Raw genomic sequence first — 16,525 nt, 5'->3', positions numbered from 1 at the left:
CAGGTCCTATTTTTACTATAAACATCATGTGGTTATTTCCAATAAACGCTGACACTCTGAAGAGATCAGGGCTGCATCTTGAGATCCCGAACTCTGGGATGCAGACCTGGTGCACCAGTTTTCTTCTTTTTCTCTCTTTTTACCCAGTAAAACTTTGCCTCACATTTCATGAGTTGATGATCTTACCTGTGTGACACCGGACCCCATAACATCTTGGGGGCTCATCTGGGATCCACAATTCAAAAGCTCTCTCCCCTGCTCTGGGGCAACAGAACCGGGGAAGGACCCCTAATCTCAGTCTGAGAACCATATCTCCATCCGTCTGTGTGTGTCTGGTTTTAGAGTTAGTAGCAAGCCATTGATGGGGAACTTTTGCCCAGGACTGCCGGTCCCCTCCTTTATTGGGTAAGAAACCTCCGGAGGTGCTTTTGGTGCTCTTTTTGTTTCACTTGTTTTTTCTTCTGGTTTTCTGGTTTTGCACTTTTCTGGGTCGAGAGAAACTGGATGCAGCATTAATTCCCCTGGATGAGAGATTTGAGGGACCACTCTCTACCTTTCTGGCTCTGTTGGGAGATTTTGAATGGAGGTCTGAGTCTGGTTCAGTTTCAGTTTAACAGCGTGTCTGTTTCTGATTCATTTTTGGTTTGGCAGCTATGTGGCAGTGCCAGAAGAGCCTTTATTGTTAGCATGTTTGTATTTGGTGTTGTGTTCATTTGTCTTGTCCTTGTCTTTGAAGATATGGGTCAAAAATCATTCTGTTGAAAAAATTCCTTTAAAACTGGTTAAAAAGCACTTTGAAGATCTTCAGGAAAGAAAAAGATAAACATTAAAATGAGCTAGGCCTATTATCCTAGCTACTTGGGATGCTGAGACAGGAGGACCTCCAATTCAAGGTTCCAATATGATAGCCTGACTCCTCATTTTCGACCATGTGACTTTTAAATTGCTTGATAAAAATAAGGAAATAATTTAAATTTGAACTGTGCCTGATATTTCCTCTTTATTTGGGCTTTAAACAAATAAGACATTGTTTATTGTTTATTAATTCAAATAGTCCAACAGGTCTCTCCTAGTGCTTTTGTTGATATTTGATTTATTTCAAGTTTTTTGGGGGTTTCTCTTTAAAAATCAGATTTAACTAAAGCCTATGGTGAACTAAAATGTTATGTAAACAAAGCCATAATTTTTTACATGATCTCATAAATATAATTACTGAGTTTATGTTCTAGGCCAACTTCAGCTTATGTAGAGGATTATTAAAAAGATCAAATTTCTCTCTGAAGTGGAGACTCATAATTTGCCAGGTATTTTAAAAGATTGTAATGTCCTGTTACTTAAAAGGAAGAGGCAACTAGCCTGAGTTCTAGGCCAGCCTGCCTCAGGATAGAAACAGAATTTGTCCTAGTTATTTCTAATAAAAGCATTTCCAAATGTGTTAGAGGTATTGATAAAGATGATCCCCAAAATGATTGTCATGTTTTGCCTGTATTCATAGAAATTGTATTTCAAGGAGTTTATTAATAGTAGCTATCTCAAATCAATGGGGTATATAAAACTTGAACATATATAAACTGGTATTATAAAGCAAGTCTGATTGTCAGGTAGATATTTTTTTGGTGACCTAAATACTAAGGAAGGCTTTTTCTCTACAGATTTCCTTTTGCTCTTGCTTCCTGTTATATGCTATTGAAAGTCATGGAAAGCTGGACTCTGGAAAAAGGGATGCCACCCCTTTTTATCTGAGACCCCATGCAAGTTTAAGCCATGTGTCCCCCTGACCCTGTCCAAAGACGAAATGGCCGATTGTCTCTGACAAGGAAAAGGGAATGACAAACGGCATGTAACTGTGTTTCTCTTTGTAGTTCCTCTCTTTTGAACACCTAAAGTCACATCTGTTTGATGAAATTTTTCAGTAGACAAAAATTTAAATAGGTAAACTGAGTCAAGGTACTTGATCAAGTTACAAACTTCTTCCATAAGGCAAACATCAGACTTACCTAAAATGTATATCAGAATATAAACAGATAATAAAAAAGGGCATCAAGTAAATGATGGCTTAATGGTTAAGGTGCTTGCCTGGGAAGACTAAAGGCCTAGGTTTGATTCTCCAGCACCCCCTATTCTTTTTGTTCTTGTTTTTGTTTGTTTTTTGAGGTAGGGTTTCACTCTAGCCCAGGCTGACATGAAATTCACTATGTAGTCTCAGGGTGGCCTTGAACTCAGCTGTCCTCCTACTCTCTGCCTCCAGAGTGCTGGGGTTAAAGGCATGTGCCACCATGCCTGGTTCAACCGCCTATTCTTCTTTTTCCTTTCAATTTTTATTAAAATTTTCCATGATTATAAGAAATATCCCATGGTAATACCCTCCCTCCCCACTCCTTTCCCCTTTGAAATTCAATTCTCCATCATATCCCCTCCCCATCTCAATTGGTCTCTCTTTTATTTTGATGTCATGATCTTTTCCTCCTCTTATGATGGTCTTGTGTAGGTAGTGTCAGGCACTATGAGGTCATGGATATCCAGGCCATTTTGTGTCTGGAGGAAGCACATTGTAAGGAGTCCTACCCTTCCTTTGCCTCTTACATTCTTTCCGCCACCTCTTCTGCTTTAGACCCTGAGCCTTGGAAGGTGTGATTGAGATGTTACTCAGTACTCCAGTCACTTCTTTCCAGCACTATGATACCTTCTGAGTTGTCCCAAGGTTAATGCCATCTGAAAAGAGAAGATTCTCTACCCAAAGTGAGAGTAGTGTTAATATAAGGGTATAAATATTAAGAGAAGTGCTTACTGGGCAGTTTGATAAGCACAGTGTAGCAGACAGCTTCAGGTTCACTGAGATGAACTTCCAGACCAGGCCCAGTTATGGAGGAAGGGATATTCAGATCCAGGGGAAGTTCCATAAATGGCAGAAGAAGTTGGCCTGCCTTCATAGGACCAAGCAGAAAGAAGCACAAGCCAAAAGCCAAAAAGCCACGCAGCATAGCACACTGCAGGAACTCCTGATAGGCACACTTTGCATATCTTTAGATTGAAACCTGAAACCCACCACCACACCTTAGGATCTACCCAGTGACACTGCCTCCCACCAGGTGGCTAGGGATGCAAACTACAAACAAGTAAACAACTGAATATTTTGGGGGCTATCTATTCAAACCACCACACACAGTATATAATTTTTCCAGACACCAGCAGATGTTACACCCCTAGGGCTCATGACTACCCCTGTTTTAAGTTTTCAGTATTAGGGATGTATTCCCTCCCATGGGGTGGGCCTCCAGTCCAATTGGAGGGCAGTTGGTTTCCACCATGACAGATGTGCCACTATTGCACCCGTTGACTCATTTGGACTGGCTGGCCAATTATAAGGCTTGCAGTGTCCACTATTGAGTATCTTCACTGGTGGTATCTCTTTCTCCCATTGAACTACATGTAGAAAGGCTTCTTCCAGGGCTGGAGAGATGGCTTAGCGGTTAAGCGCTTGCCTGTGAAGCCTAAGGACCCCGGTTCGAGGCTCGGTTCCCCAGGTCCCACGTTAGCCAGATGCACAAGGGGGCGCACGCGTCTGGAGTTCGTTTGCAGAGGCTGGAAGCCTTGGCGCGCCCATTCTCTCTCCCTCTATCTGTCTTTCTCTTTGTGTCTGTCGTTCTCAAATAAATAAAAAAAATTTAAAAAAAAAAAAAGAAAGGCTTCTTCCAGTTTTCTGTCAGCTGTCAACCACCTATTCTTATAGCTAAACCTGAATTTGATTTAAAGCAGGTTCTCTGATATCCTTTCTCAAGACAGTCTTCTATACCCATCAGCCCACATGGGAGGACTGTCAGCAACTCTTGCAGACCCTCTTCACCACCACAGAGGAACATGAGAAAATCTGAACGGAAGCCAAGAAACTAGTGTTGGGAGCTGACGGCTGCCTCACAGAGAACTCTAATGTTATTGATGAGGTCTTCTTCCCTTCCATGCAACCAGTCCAGGATCCTAACACCACTGAAGGTCAGGCGTCCCTTAACCTCTTTTGCCTGACTCTGATGGGTAGTCTCCAGGAAGCTGCTCCCTTGGCACCCTACAAATTTGTCTAAGGTGAATGAAGTGACCCAAGGGCCCACAGAATTCCCCACCACTTTCCTAGAAAGGTTGCAAGGAAGCATATAGGACATAACCCCCCATAGATCATGAGGCCCCTGAGAATAGGCAAACTATTAACATTGTGTTTGTAACTCACTCCACACCAGATATTAGAAAGGAGATTCAGAGAACACAGGGCTTTGAGGGTAAACTTCTTTCAGAGTTGATAGAGATTGCGGCCAGGATATATAATAATAGAGACATTCCAGAAGATAGGCTAAGAAAATGGCTAAGGATATCATGGCTACCTTCCAGAAGGCACAAGGCTCTACAAGACAGATCTTATACTTTGCTCAGCATGATTCCACCTGAAAGGCAAATATATACTGCACTGGACCTAAAAGATGCTTTCCTTAGTATCCCATTGGCAAAGGGAAGTTAACCGATTTTTGCCTTTGAATGGACAGGCCCTGAACAAGGCAGTAGTGGGCAACTAACCTAGACCAGGCTTCCACAGGGATTTAAAAATCCCCCACCCTCTTTGAGGCTCTTCATAGAGACTTGCAGGCAAGGAAATGCCTGAGACAACTCTTCTATGATACCTGGACAACCTTCTCCTAGCAGCAGAAATGGAGGAGGAACGCCTCTCTGCCAGTCTTCTGGACAACTTAAAACATCTGGGCTGTCGTGTATCAGCCAGGAAGGTTCAACTGTGTGTGCATGAGGCAACCAACTTAGGTCACGAATTCCAAGGAGGTAAGAGTATGCTGTCGGCCTCTAGGATTCAGACCATCACTCATATCCCCACTAAGAGACAGATCCGAGAATTCCTCAGAGCTGTAGGGTGTTGCATAATTTGGATTTCAAGGTTTGCTAGATTAGCCAAGCCTCTATATGAGGCCATGAGAGGAAGATTTGAATTGGGCTGAAAATGAGAAACAAACATTCTAAGAACTAAAGTCAGCTCTGACATCAGCCCCTGCCCTGGCGCTTCCAGAAAAGAAGACAGCAGGCAAGGGCACCCTAACTCCAAGACCGAGGCCATGGCATTGCCCAGTGGCCTACTTGTCTAAGAAGCCAGACCCAGTAGCCACTGGTTGGCCCCCTTGTCTCCGGGCTATTGCAGCAGCTGCTGCTATTCTGACAGAGGCCGCTGACAAATTAACCTGGGACCAGACGTTATCAATTACAGCTCCACATAGGATAGAGACGCTTTTAAAGATTCCCCCAGACCAATGGCTCTCCAACTCTCACATAAACCACTATCAGGCCTTGCTCTTAGATCAACCAAGGATACAGTTTTGCCAAACCAAGGCTTTGAACGCAGCCTCCCTACTGCCAGAAACTGATGAGACATCAACCCCTCTGCGTGACTGCCTAGAGATCACTTCTGCCTTCCACGGACTCCGCCTAGACCTGACAGATGTGCCTTGGCCTGACCCTGATCTGGTGATGTATTCTAATGGCAGCAGCTTTGTCGTGGACAGAATCAGGTATGCAGGTGATGAATTTAGAAGAAACCCTTTGGGCTGAGACCCTGCCTCAGGTTACATCAGCTCAAAAAGCTGCACTAATAGCACTAATATTGGAAAAAGACAAGACAGTAAACATTTACCCAGACAGCCATTATGCCTTTGCCACAGCGCATGTTCATGGGGCTATCTACTTGGAGTGAGACTATTAACAGCAGAAGGTAAAGACACTAAAAATAAAAAATGAAATTTGGACTTATTGGCTGCCATTTGGGCCTCTGCTAAAGTAGCCATAATCCATTGTCTGGGTCATCAGAAAGGGGAGACCACAGAAGCAAGAGGGAGCAGACTGGAGCGCTGCCTCTCAACATCTTCAGATTGTCTGGTCCCCCTCCTGGCACCCACTCTTCCTGAGAGACCAACATACATGGAACAGGACCTACAGCTCACCTCTCACCCCTCATCTGATAAAGGAACAGACCCCACAAGGATGGTACCAACTGGAGAATGGGCAGCTGTTGCTGTCCCAAGCCCTAGGCTGGAGACTGGCTAAGCAACTACATGAAGGAACTCACTTAGGAAACAGCAAGCTAGCCAAGCTAATGAGGAAAGACTTTTTCTTCCCAGGTATGGACTCAGTCATCAAGGACATCACCACCTGCTGTCATGCCTGCCACAGACAAATGCCTCCACTGGTAAGGTGATACCAATAGGGACAAGAGAGAGTGGGGAACAGAGCCAGGTAGACATTGGGAAGTTGATTTCACAGAGGTAAAGCCATATAGGTATGGATATAAATGGTTACTTGTTTATGTTGATACCTTTTCAGGATGGGTGGAAGCTTTGCCATCTGAGACAGTCCAAATAGGAATAAGGAATTGTTAGAAGAGATAATTCCCTGCTATGGGTTGTGCCTCAGGATCAGATCAGATAATGGGCCTGCCTTTGTGTTAAATCACTAGGGTATTAACCTAGACATTGGGGATTGATTGGAAATTATATTGAGCCTAAGATCCCCAAAGTTCAGGACAGGTAGAAAGGATAAATTGGACCTTGAAAGAGCCTTTAACTAAATTAGCCCTAGAGACCAGTGAAGGATTAGTGGGACTCCTTCCCTTCTGCCCTGTTAAGGGCCAGGTGTACCCCTTATGTAAAAAGAATTACTCCATTTAAAATTATGGATGGAAACTTTACCCCCATCCTGCCCAGGATGGGTCTTGAACAGATAACTGACTTTACTAATGAAAGGTTTCTTTCTATCCAAGTCTTACAAAGAGTCCAGGAGTCCATTGTCCTAGCAATCAAGGCTGCTTTTCAGACACACCCTGTTTGCCCCCATCCCTTTCAGCTTGGCAACAGTTTGGATCAAGAGACTCGGTATTGGGAAGTTGGAAGGGCCCCCACCAGGTCATCCTAACCACTCCAACAGCCGTGAAAGTGGAAGGGACAAAATATAAAAGGCTTAGACTTACTTTTTATGAAACAAGGGGGCCTATGTATGGCTTTAGGTAAAACTTGTTACTTTTATGCCAATCAGTCAGGAATAATCTGAAATACACTGGCTTTAGTTAGAGAAAATCTCAAAGAAGGAGAACTTCAGAGACAGGCCACTAGTAATTGGTTTCAGTCTGTGTTTAGTTGGTCTCCATGGCTAACTTCCCTTGTCTCTTCTATTGCTGGCCCCTGATACTACCGCTCTTAGGCCTTACCATAGGACCCTGCATTATTAATGCTGTAAGTAGATATATAAAGAATAGAAGAAATTCTGTTAAGCTCATGGTATGGTGGACGCAATACACCCCCTTAGATGAAAACACCCTAGACACTGTTCTTCACGAGTCAAGGATCAGAGGGGGAAATAAATGGAATGTGAAAGGAATGGGATGATCCCTCTGTGCAATGTACCATGACCTCTCTGTATCTCTTTGTTACTAAATATCTTTGTGATTACATAGCATAGAATGTTTCTTTGTTTCTTGCCTCAGTTCTGCCTATGTGATCTATGTAACCTTGTGACTTCTTTTTTCTTTTTCTTTTTCTTTTTTTTTTTTGGTTTTTCGAGGTAGGGTCTCACTCTGGTCCAGGCTGACCTGGAATTAACTCTGTACTCTCAGGGTGGCCTTGAACTCATGGCGATCCTCCTACCTCTGCCTCCCGAGTGCTGGGATTAAAGGCGTGCGCCACCACGCCCGGCTACCTGTGACTTCTTGTAATAGCACCCCCCCTTGATTAACAGTGTGTAATTTTGTGGTTTAACTCCCAATCTACTATAGACATCATGTGGTTCTTTCCAATAAAAGCTGACACTCTGAAGAGATCAGGGCTGCATCTTGAGATGCCGAACTCTGGGATGCAGACCTGGGGCACCAGCTTTCTTCTTTTTCTTTCTTTTTACCCAATAAAACCTTGCCTCACATTCCACAGCCAATGGTATTACTTGTGGGACACCAGACCCTATAACACTCTACACCTTATCTACCGAGAGTGTCTCTCACTTGAACCCAGGGCTCACTGACCTGGCAAGTGTCGTCAGCTTGTTTTGAGTCTTCCCTGCCTCTACCTCCTGAGCTCTGGAATTAAAGAAAAGTTCCAAAGCCCACATAGAGTAGGTGCTGGGGAGCTGATCTGAACGTGGGGTCCTCACATTTGTTTCATCTACTGTGCCATCTCCCTAGCCCAAGCTTTTGTTTTTGTTTAGGACAAGCAATACTAGTTTTTCATTTAGGTATATGACATGTGGTTGTCTTTTAAGAGAATTTAAGTTAAAAAAGGAGGCCAGCACCATCATGAAAACAAATGATCATAAATGTTGGCGGGGATGTGGAAAAAAAGGAACCCTTCCACACTGCTGTGGGAATGCAATCTGGTCCAGCCATTGTGGAAAACAGTGTGGAGGTTCCTAAAACAGCTAGAGATTGATCTACCATATGACCCAGCTATAGCACTCCTAGGCATATATCCAAAGGACTCATCTCATTTCCTTAGAAGTACATGCTCAACCATGTTTATTGCTGCTCAATTTATGATAGCTGGGAAATGGAACCAGCCTAGATGTCCTTCAACAGATGAGTGGATAATGAAGATGTGGCACATTTATACAATGGAGTTCTACTCAGCAGTAAAGAAAAATGAAGTTATGAAATTTTCAGAAAAATGGATGGACCTGGAAAGTATTATACTAAGTGAGGTAACCCAGGCCCAGAAAGCCAAGCGCCACATGTTCTCCCTCATATGTGCATCCTAGCTACAGATGATTGGGCTTCTGCGTGAGAATGAAAATACTTAGTTGCAGAGGCCAGTAAGTTAAAAAGGAGACATAAAGGGAAGAGAAAGGAAGGGAGGAGGATACTTAATAGGTTGATATTGTATATATATAATTACAAAGATTGTAATGGGGAGGTAATATGATGGAGAATGGAATTTCAAATGGGAAAGTGTGGGGGTGGGGAGGGAGGGAATTACCATGGGATATATTTTATAATCATGGAAAATGTTAATAAAAATTAAAAAAAAAAAGGAGGCCAGGGCTGGAGAGATGTCTTAGTGGTTAAGGTGTTTGCCTGCAAAGCCAAAGGGCCTTGGTTTGATTCACTAGGGCCCACATAAGCCAGATGCACAGGGGCACATGTGTTTGGAGTTCGTTTGTAGTGGGTAGAGGCTCTGGTGTGTCCCTTCTTTCTCTGTCTTTTATCTCTCTCTTTCTGCTTGAAAATAAATAAAGACAAATTTAAAAGGAGGCCATTTTAAAGAAAGCTAATTCAGGCAGCTGTGTTAAGCTTTGACTGTAGTTGAAGGCCTGGATTTGATTGAATGATTGATTTAGTGCCAAAAGACTGGATTTCTAGGCAAGCCTAAGTCACTTGGGAACTGAGGGCCCTTGTCTGGCTGTGTATGTCTCAACCTCACCAGACAAAGCCCAAGATTGCCTACCCAGACCATATAGCCAGTCAGTGGCCTATCCTGGACTCCACCACTATGGCAAGGGATATACAGCAACTGTGGTGTGGCAGGAGCCACGGAGACTCTCTGGGTGCTTCCACATTTCTGGAAGAAGCCATAGAAGCTGGCTAGAGATGTCTAATACCAGAGACCCACTGGAAGAGTGGCTTGGGCATGGGGGTCATTGAGGAAGGTAAGCAGCTGGGGAGCCCCAGCCTCACACTGCTAGGGTTTCTACCACATCAGTGAGGACCACCGACTGTGGCAGCTGTGCCCCTCAGACCTCCCATCTCCTTCCTCCCTCCAGACTCTTGTTCCACTCCAGGCTGGCTTGTCTGTTTTGGGGTCTTTAAACATTTTGGTTTTGCAAACAAGCACCTTAACCCAGCACTCAGGAGGCAGAGGTAGGAGGATCACCGTGAGTTCAAGGCCACCCTGAGACTACATAGTGAATTCCAGGTCAGCCTGGACTAGAGTGAGACCCTACCTCGTAAAACCAAAAAGAAAAAAAAAATTAAAAGGTCTGGAGAGATTGCTTAGTGGTTAAGGTGCTTGTTTGCAAAACCAAAAGACCCAGGTCCAATTTCCCATAACCTACATAAACCAGATGCACAAGCATCTAGAGTTCGTTTGCAGGGGGTGGAGGCCCTGGCACTCCCATTTTTTTCTCTCAATAAATAAAAAAATAATTGGGATGGTTTTCAATGTAAGGTCTTACTCTAGCTTATGCTGACTTGGAACTCATGTAGTCATCCCAGGCTGGCCTCGAACTCACAGTGATCCTCCCACCTCTGCCTCCCAAGTGCTGGGATTAAAGGTGTGCACCTCCACTCCCAGTTCTTTAAAAAAAATTTTTTTTTTTTTTTTGAGGTAGGGTTTCACTCTAGCCCAGGCTGACCTGGAATTCACTATGTAGTCTCTAGCTGGCCTCAAACACAGCAATCCTCCTACCTTAACCTCCCGAGTGCTGGGATTAAAGGTATGCACCATCATGCCCGCCTTTTTAAAATTTTTTTGTTACTTTTTATTTATTTATTTGAGAATGTCAGAGAGAGAAAAGAGGCAGATAGAGAGAGAAAGAGAGGAGAAGGAGAGAATGGGCGTGCCAGGGCCTCCAGCCACTGCAAAGGAACTCCAGACACATGTGCCCCCTTGTGCATCTGGCTAATGTGGGTCCTGGAGAATCAAGCCTCGAACTGGGGTCCTTAGGCTTCACAGGCAAGTGCTTAACCGCTAAGCCATCTCTCCAGTCCCCTACCTTTTTTTTTTTAAATTTAATTTAAATTAAAAAAATTTTCTTTTTGGTTTTTCGAGGCAGGGTCCTGCTGTAGCCCAGATTGACCTGGAATTCACTATGTATTCTCAGGGTGGCCTCGAACTCATGGTGATCTTCCCACTTCTGCCTCCCAAGTGCTGGGATCAAAGGCATGCGCCACTACACCCAGCACTCTTTTTTAATTAAAAAATTATTTTAGGGCTGGAGAGATGGCTCAGTGGTTAAGATACTTGCCTGTAAAGCCTAATGACCTGGGTTCAATTCCCCAGTACCCACATAAAGTCAGATGCACGAAGTGGCCCAAGCATTTGCAGTGGCTAGAGCCTTGGCATGCCCATTATTTCTCATTTCTCTTCTGTCTGCTTATAAAGATTTTAAAAAACATTTTTATTTATTTACTTACTTGAGAGAGAGGTACAGAAATAGGCAGGGAGAGAGAGAGAGTGAGTGAGAGAGAGAGAGAGAGAGAGAATGAGCATGCCAGGGCCTCCAGCCATTGCAAACAAACTAGATGCATGCACCCTGTTATGCATCTGGCTTACATGGGTCCTGGGGAGTTGAACCTGGGTCCTTTGGCTTTGCAGGCAAGCACCTTAACCACTAAGCCATCTCTCCAGACCTTTTAATTTTTTTTTTCTTTTTGGTTTTACGAGGTAGGGTCTCACTCTAGTCCAGGCTGACCTGGAATTCACTATGTAGTCTCAGGGTGGCCTTGAACTCACGGTGATCCTCCTACCTCTGCCTCCTGAGTGCTGGGTTTAAAGGCATGCGCTACCATGCCTGGCTCTCCAGAGAGAATGTAAATATATATATGTATATATATATATATATATTTATTTATTTATTTGAGGAAGGGAGAGAGAGAGAGGGAGAATGGTGTGCCTGGACCTCCAGCCACTGCAAATAAATTTCAGATGCATGCGCCACCTTGTGTATCTGGCTTATGTGGGTCTTGGAGAGTCGAACTGGGATCTTTTGGCTTTGCAGGCAAATGCCTTAACCACTAAGCAATCTCTCCATGTGCATCTGGCTACGTGGGTGCTGGGGAATTGAACTTGGGTCCTTAGGCCCCTCAGGCAAGTGACTTGCCTGCTAAACCATCTTTCCAGCCCCCCTCCCTTAAAAATTTTTTTTTTGAGGTAGGGTTTTCCTCTAGCCCAGGCTGACCTTGAATTCACTATGTAGTCTTAAGATGTCCTTAAACTCATGGCTATCCTTCTGCCTCCCTAATGCTGGGATTAGAGGCGTGGACCACCACACCTGGCTTGATTTTTTATTTTATTTTAAATATTTTATTTATTTATTTGAGAGAGAGAGAAAATGGGTCTGCCAGAGCCTCCAGCCACATCAAACATACTCCAGACACATGTGCCATGTTGTGCATCTGGCTTACGTGGGTACTGAGGAAATGAACTTGGGCCCTGTTGCAGTCCGGTTCACATTGCTGGTAGAAATCCCCCAACTAAGAGCAGCTTCTGGGAAAAAGAGGTTTATTTTGGCTTATAAGCTCGAGGGGAAGCTCCAGGATGGCAGGGGAAAACGATGGCATGAGCAGAGGGTGGACATCACCCCCTGGCCAACATAAGATGGACCACAGCAACAGGAGGGTGTGCCAAACACTGGCAAGGGGAAACTGGCTATAATACCCATAAGCCTGTCCCCAACAATACACTCTCCAGGAGGCGTTAATTCCCAAATCTCCATCAGCTGGGAACCTAGCAGTCAGAACACCTAAGTTTATGGGGACACCTGACTCAAACCACCACAGGTCCTGAGGCTTCACAGGCAAGTGCCTTGACTGCTAAGCCATCTCTCCAGCCCCGTACCTCAGATTTTTTTTTTTTTTGAAGGTAAGTTCTCATTCTAGCCCAGGCTGACCTAGAATTCACTATATAGTCTCAGGGTGGCCTTAAACTCACGACAATCCTCCTACCCCTGCCTCCCAAGTGCCAGGATTAAAGGCGTGCGCCACCACGCCTTGATCCTGGATTAATTTTTTAAAAATTTTATTAACATTTTCCATGATTATAAAAAAAAATCCCATGGCAATTCCCTCCCTCCACCCTCAACACTTTCCCCTTTGAAATTCCATTCTCCATTATATTACCTCCTGATCTCAATCATTGTACTTACATATATACAATATCAACCTATTAAGTACCCTCCTCCCTTCCTTTCTCTTCCCTTTATGTCTCCTTTTTAACTTACTGGCCTCTGCTACTAAGTATTTTCCTTCTCATGCAGAAACCCAATCATCTGTAGCTAGTATCCACATATGAGGGAGAACATGTGGCGCTTGGCTTTCTGGGCCTGGGTTTGGATTAACTTTTTAAAAATATTTTGTGTATTTTTATTTATTTATTTGAGAGTGACAGAGAAAGAGGCAGTTAGAGAGACAGAATGGGCACGCCAGGGTCTCCAGCCACTGCAAACGAACTCCAGATGCGTGCACCCCCTTCTGCATCTGGCTAACGTGGGTCCTGGGGAACTGGGCCTCGAACCGGGGTCCTTAGGCTTCACAGGCCAGCGCTTAACCGCTAAGCCATCTCTCCAGCCCTAATTTTTTAAAAAATATTTTTACTTATTCATTTGTATGTATGTGTGTGTATGTGAATATATGGGGACATCAGAGCCTCTTGCTGCTACAAATGAACACCAGATGTATGCACCAATATTTGACTTTACCTAAGTGCTGGAGAACTGAACCCTGGGTCAGCAGGCATTGCAAGTAAGTGTCCTTAACCATTGGACCATCTCCCCAGCCTTGACCTAGCTTTTCTGTATGAAAAAACAGTTAGCTAATATGATTACTTTTGTTTTTTTTTCTGTATTTTCGAGGTAGGGTCTCACTGTAGCTCAGGCTGACCTGGAATTCACTATGAAGTCTCAGGGTGGCTTCGAACTCATGGTAATCCTCCTACCTCTGCTTCCCGAGTGCTGGAATTAAAGGCATATGCCCCCATGCCCAGCTTTTTTTTTTTTTTTTTTTTTTTTTTTGGTTTTAGAGGTAGGGCCTCGCTGTAGCCTAGCTGATCTAAAATTCACTATGTAATCTTAGGGTAGCCTTGAACTCATGGTCATTCTCCTACTTCTGCCTCCTGAGCGCTAGGATTAAAGGTGTGTACCACCACGCCTGAGTAAAATATTTTCTAATTATTTTTATTTTATTTTAGAGAGAAAGAGAGAATTGGTGTGCTAGGGTCCTTCAACCGCTGCAATCGAACTCCAGTACCACCTAGTGGGCATGTGAGAGCTTGCGCTTGCCTCACCTTTGTGTGTTTGACTTATGTGGGACCTGGAGAGTTGAACATGGGTCTTTAGGCTTCACAGGCAAGCTCCTTAACTGCTAAGCCATCTCTCAGCCCCCGACTAAAATATTTTCTATTCTCTTTTTTTCTCTTGTGGCTTATTTATTAATTTTAATTTTTTTTTTATTTGAGAGTGACAGACACAGAGAGAAAGACAGATAGAGGAAGAGAGAGAGAATGGGCGCGCCAGGGCTTCCAGCCTCTGTAAACGAACTCCAGACGCGTGCGCCCCCTTGTGCATCTGGCTAACGTGGGACCTGGGGAACTGAGCCTCGAACCGGGGTCCTTAGGCTTCACAGGCAAGCACTTAACCGCTAAGCCATCTCTCCAGCCCATTTTAATTTCTTTTTATGAACAACTTCCATGATTGTAAACAATATCCCATAGTAATGCCCTTCCTCCCCCCCCCACTTTCCCCTTTGAAACTCCATTCTCCATCATATCCCCTCCCCCTCCCAATCAGTCTCTTTTATTTTGATGCCATCATCTTTTCCTCCTCTTATGATGGTCTTGTGTAGGTAGTGTCAGACGCTGAGAGGTCATGGATATCTAGGCCATTTTGTGTCTGAAGGACATCTGGAGGTATCAGAGACCTCCCTGGCCAACAACTCACTGGAAGGTAATCCCATCCCTGGCACTGAAAATTTTCTAGCAACAATCTATGGCTCCTGAGTGTTCCATTGTCCAAACAAGTAGGTTTCCATATAATTTATTTATATAATCTTAGATTTTGATTAGCCCTCCCTCCACCTTTCCTTTACTCAATCTCTTCCCCCGACCTCACTTTGGGCCTTTTCATCCCCATTAATCTATTCTTCTACTTACATATATATACAATACCATCCTATTAAGTATGCCCCTCCCTTCCTTTCTCTTCCCTTTATATCTCTATTCTAGTTTACTGGCCTTTGCTACTGATAGCTCCTTAATTTTTTGTCTGCTTGCTTTTTGTGTGTGTGAGGCAAGGTTTCATTGGGTAAAAAGTAAAAAAAAGAAGAAAGCTGGTGCATCAGGTCTGCATCCCAGAGTTTGGCATCTCAAGATGCAGCCCTGATCTCTTCAGAGTGTCAGCTTTTATTGGAAAGAACCACATGATGTTTATAGTAAAAACAGGATTGGGAGTTAAACCACAAAATTACATACTGTTAAGCAAGGGGGGTACTATTATAAAAAGTCATAAGGTTACATAGGTCACATAGGCAGAACTGAGGCACGAAACATTCTATGGAATGTAGTCACAAAGATATTTAGAAACAAAGAGATACAGGGAGGGCATGGAACATTGCTCAGAGGGATCATCCTATTCCTTAGGTAACAGTAAACACTTGAATTGCACAGAGGAATCACCCCATTCCTTTCATATTCCATTTTCCATTTCTCCCTCTGATATGACACTAAGTCAAATCATGAAGAACAGTGTCTAGGGTGTTTGCATCTAAGGGGGTATATTGTGTATGCAATACCATGAGTTTAACAGAATTTATTCTATTCTGTTTATATCTTCTTAGAGCATTAATAATGCAAGGTCCTATCAGAGGGCCAGCAATAGAAACTTTGGAAATAGAAGACTTGGTAAAGCTTCCATCCATCCTGAAGAGGTCAACATAAACAAGTAAATATCTATATCCATACTGATCTGGCTTTCACTCTATGAAATCAGCTTCTTGTTATCTATCTGGCTCTGTCCCCTGCTCTCTTGCCTCCATTGGTATCACCTTACCAGTGGAGGCATTTGTCTGTGGCAGGCCTGACAGCAGGTGGTGATGTCCTTGATGACTGAGTCCATACCTGGGAAGAAAAACTCTTTTCCTTATTAGCTCAGCTAGCTTCTTTTTTAAGTGAGTTCCTTCATGAAGTTGCTTAGCCAGTCTCCACCCTAGGGTTTGGGGCAGCAACAGCTCCAGTTGGTACCATCCTTGTGGGGTCTGTTCCTTTATCAGATGAGGGGTGAGAGGGGAGCTGTAGGTCCTGTTCCATGTATGTTGGTCTCTCAGGAAGAGTGGGTGCCAGGAGCGGGACCAGACAATTTGAAGATGTTGAGAGGCAGCGCTCCAGTCTGCTCCCTCTTGCTTCTGTGGTCTCCCCTTTCTGATGACCCACACAATGGATTATGGCTACTTTAGCAGCGGCCCAAATGGCAGCCAATAAGTTCAAATTTCATTTATTTATTTATTCATTTATTTTTATTTTTTTGGTTTTTTGAGGTAGGGTCTCACTCTGGTCCAGGCTGGCCTGGAATTAACTATGTACTCTCTGGGTGGCCTTGAACTCATGACGATCCTCCTACCTCTGCCTCCCAAGTGCTGGGATTAAAGGCATGCACCACCATGCCCAGATTCATTTTTTTATTTTTAATGTCTTAACCTTCTGCTGTTAATAGTCTCACTCCAAGTAGATGGCCCCATGTACATATGCCATAGCAAAGGCATATGACTGTCTGAGCAGATATTTACTGTCTTGTCTTTTCC

The sequence above is a fragment of the Jaculus jaculus genome, chromosome 12, assembly GCF_020740685.1.
Source record: "Jaculus jaculus isolate mJacJac1 chromosome 12, mJacJac1.mat.Y.cur, whole genome shotgun sequence".
NCBI lineage: Eukaryota > Metazoa > Chordata > Mammalia > Rodentia > Dipodidae > Jaculus > Jaculus jaculus.
Note: the sequence above shows the minus strand (reverse complement) of the source record.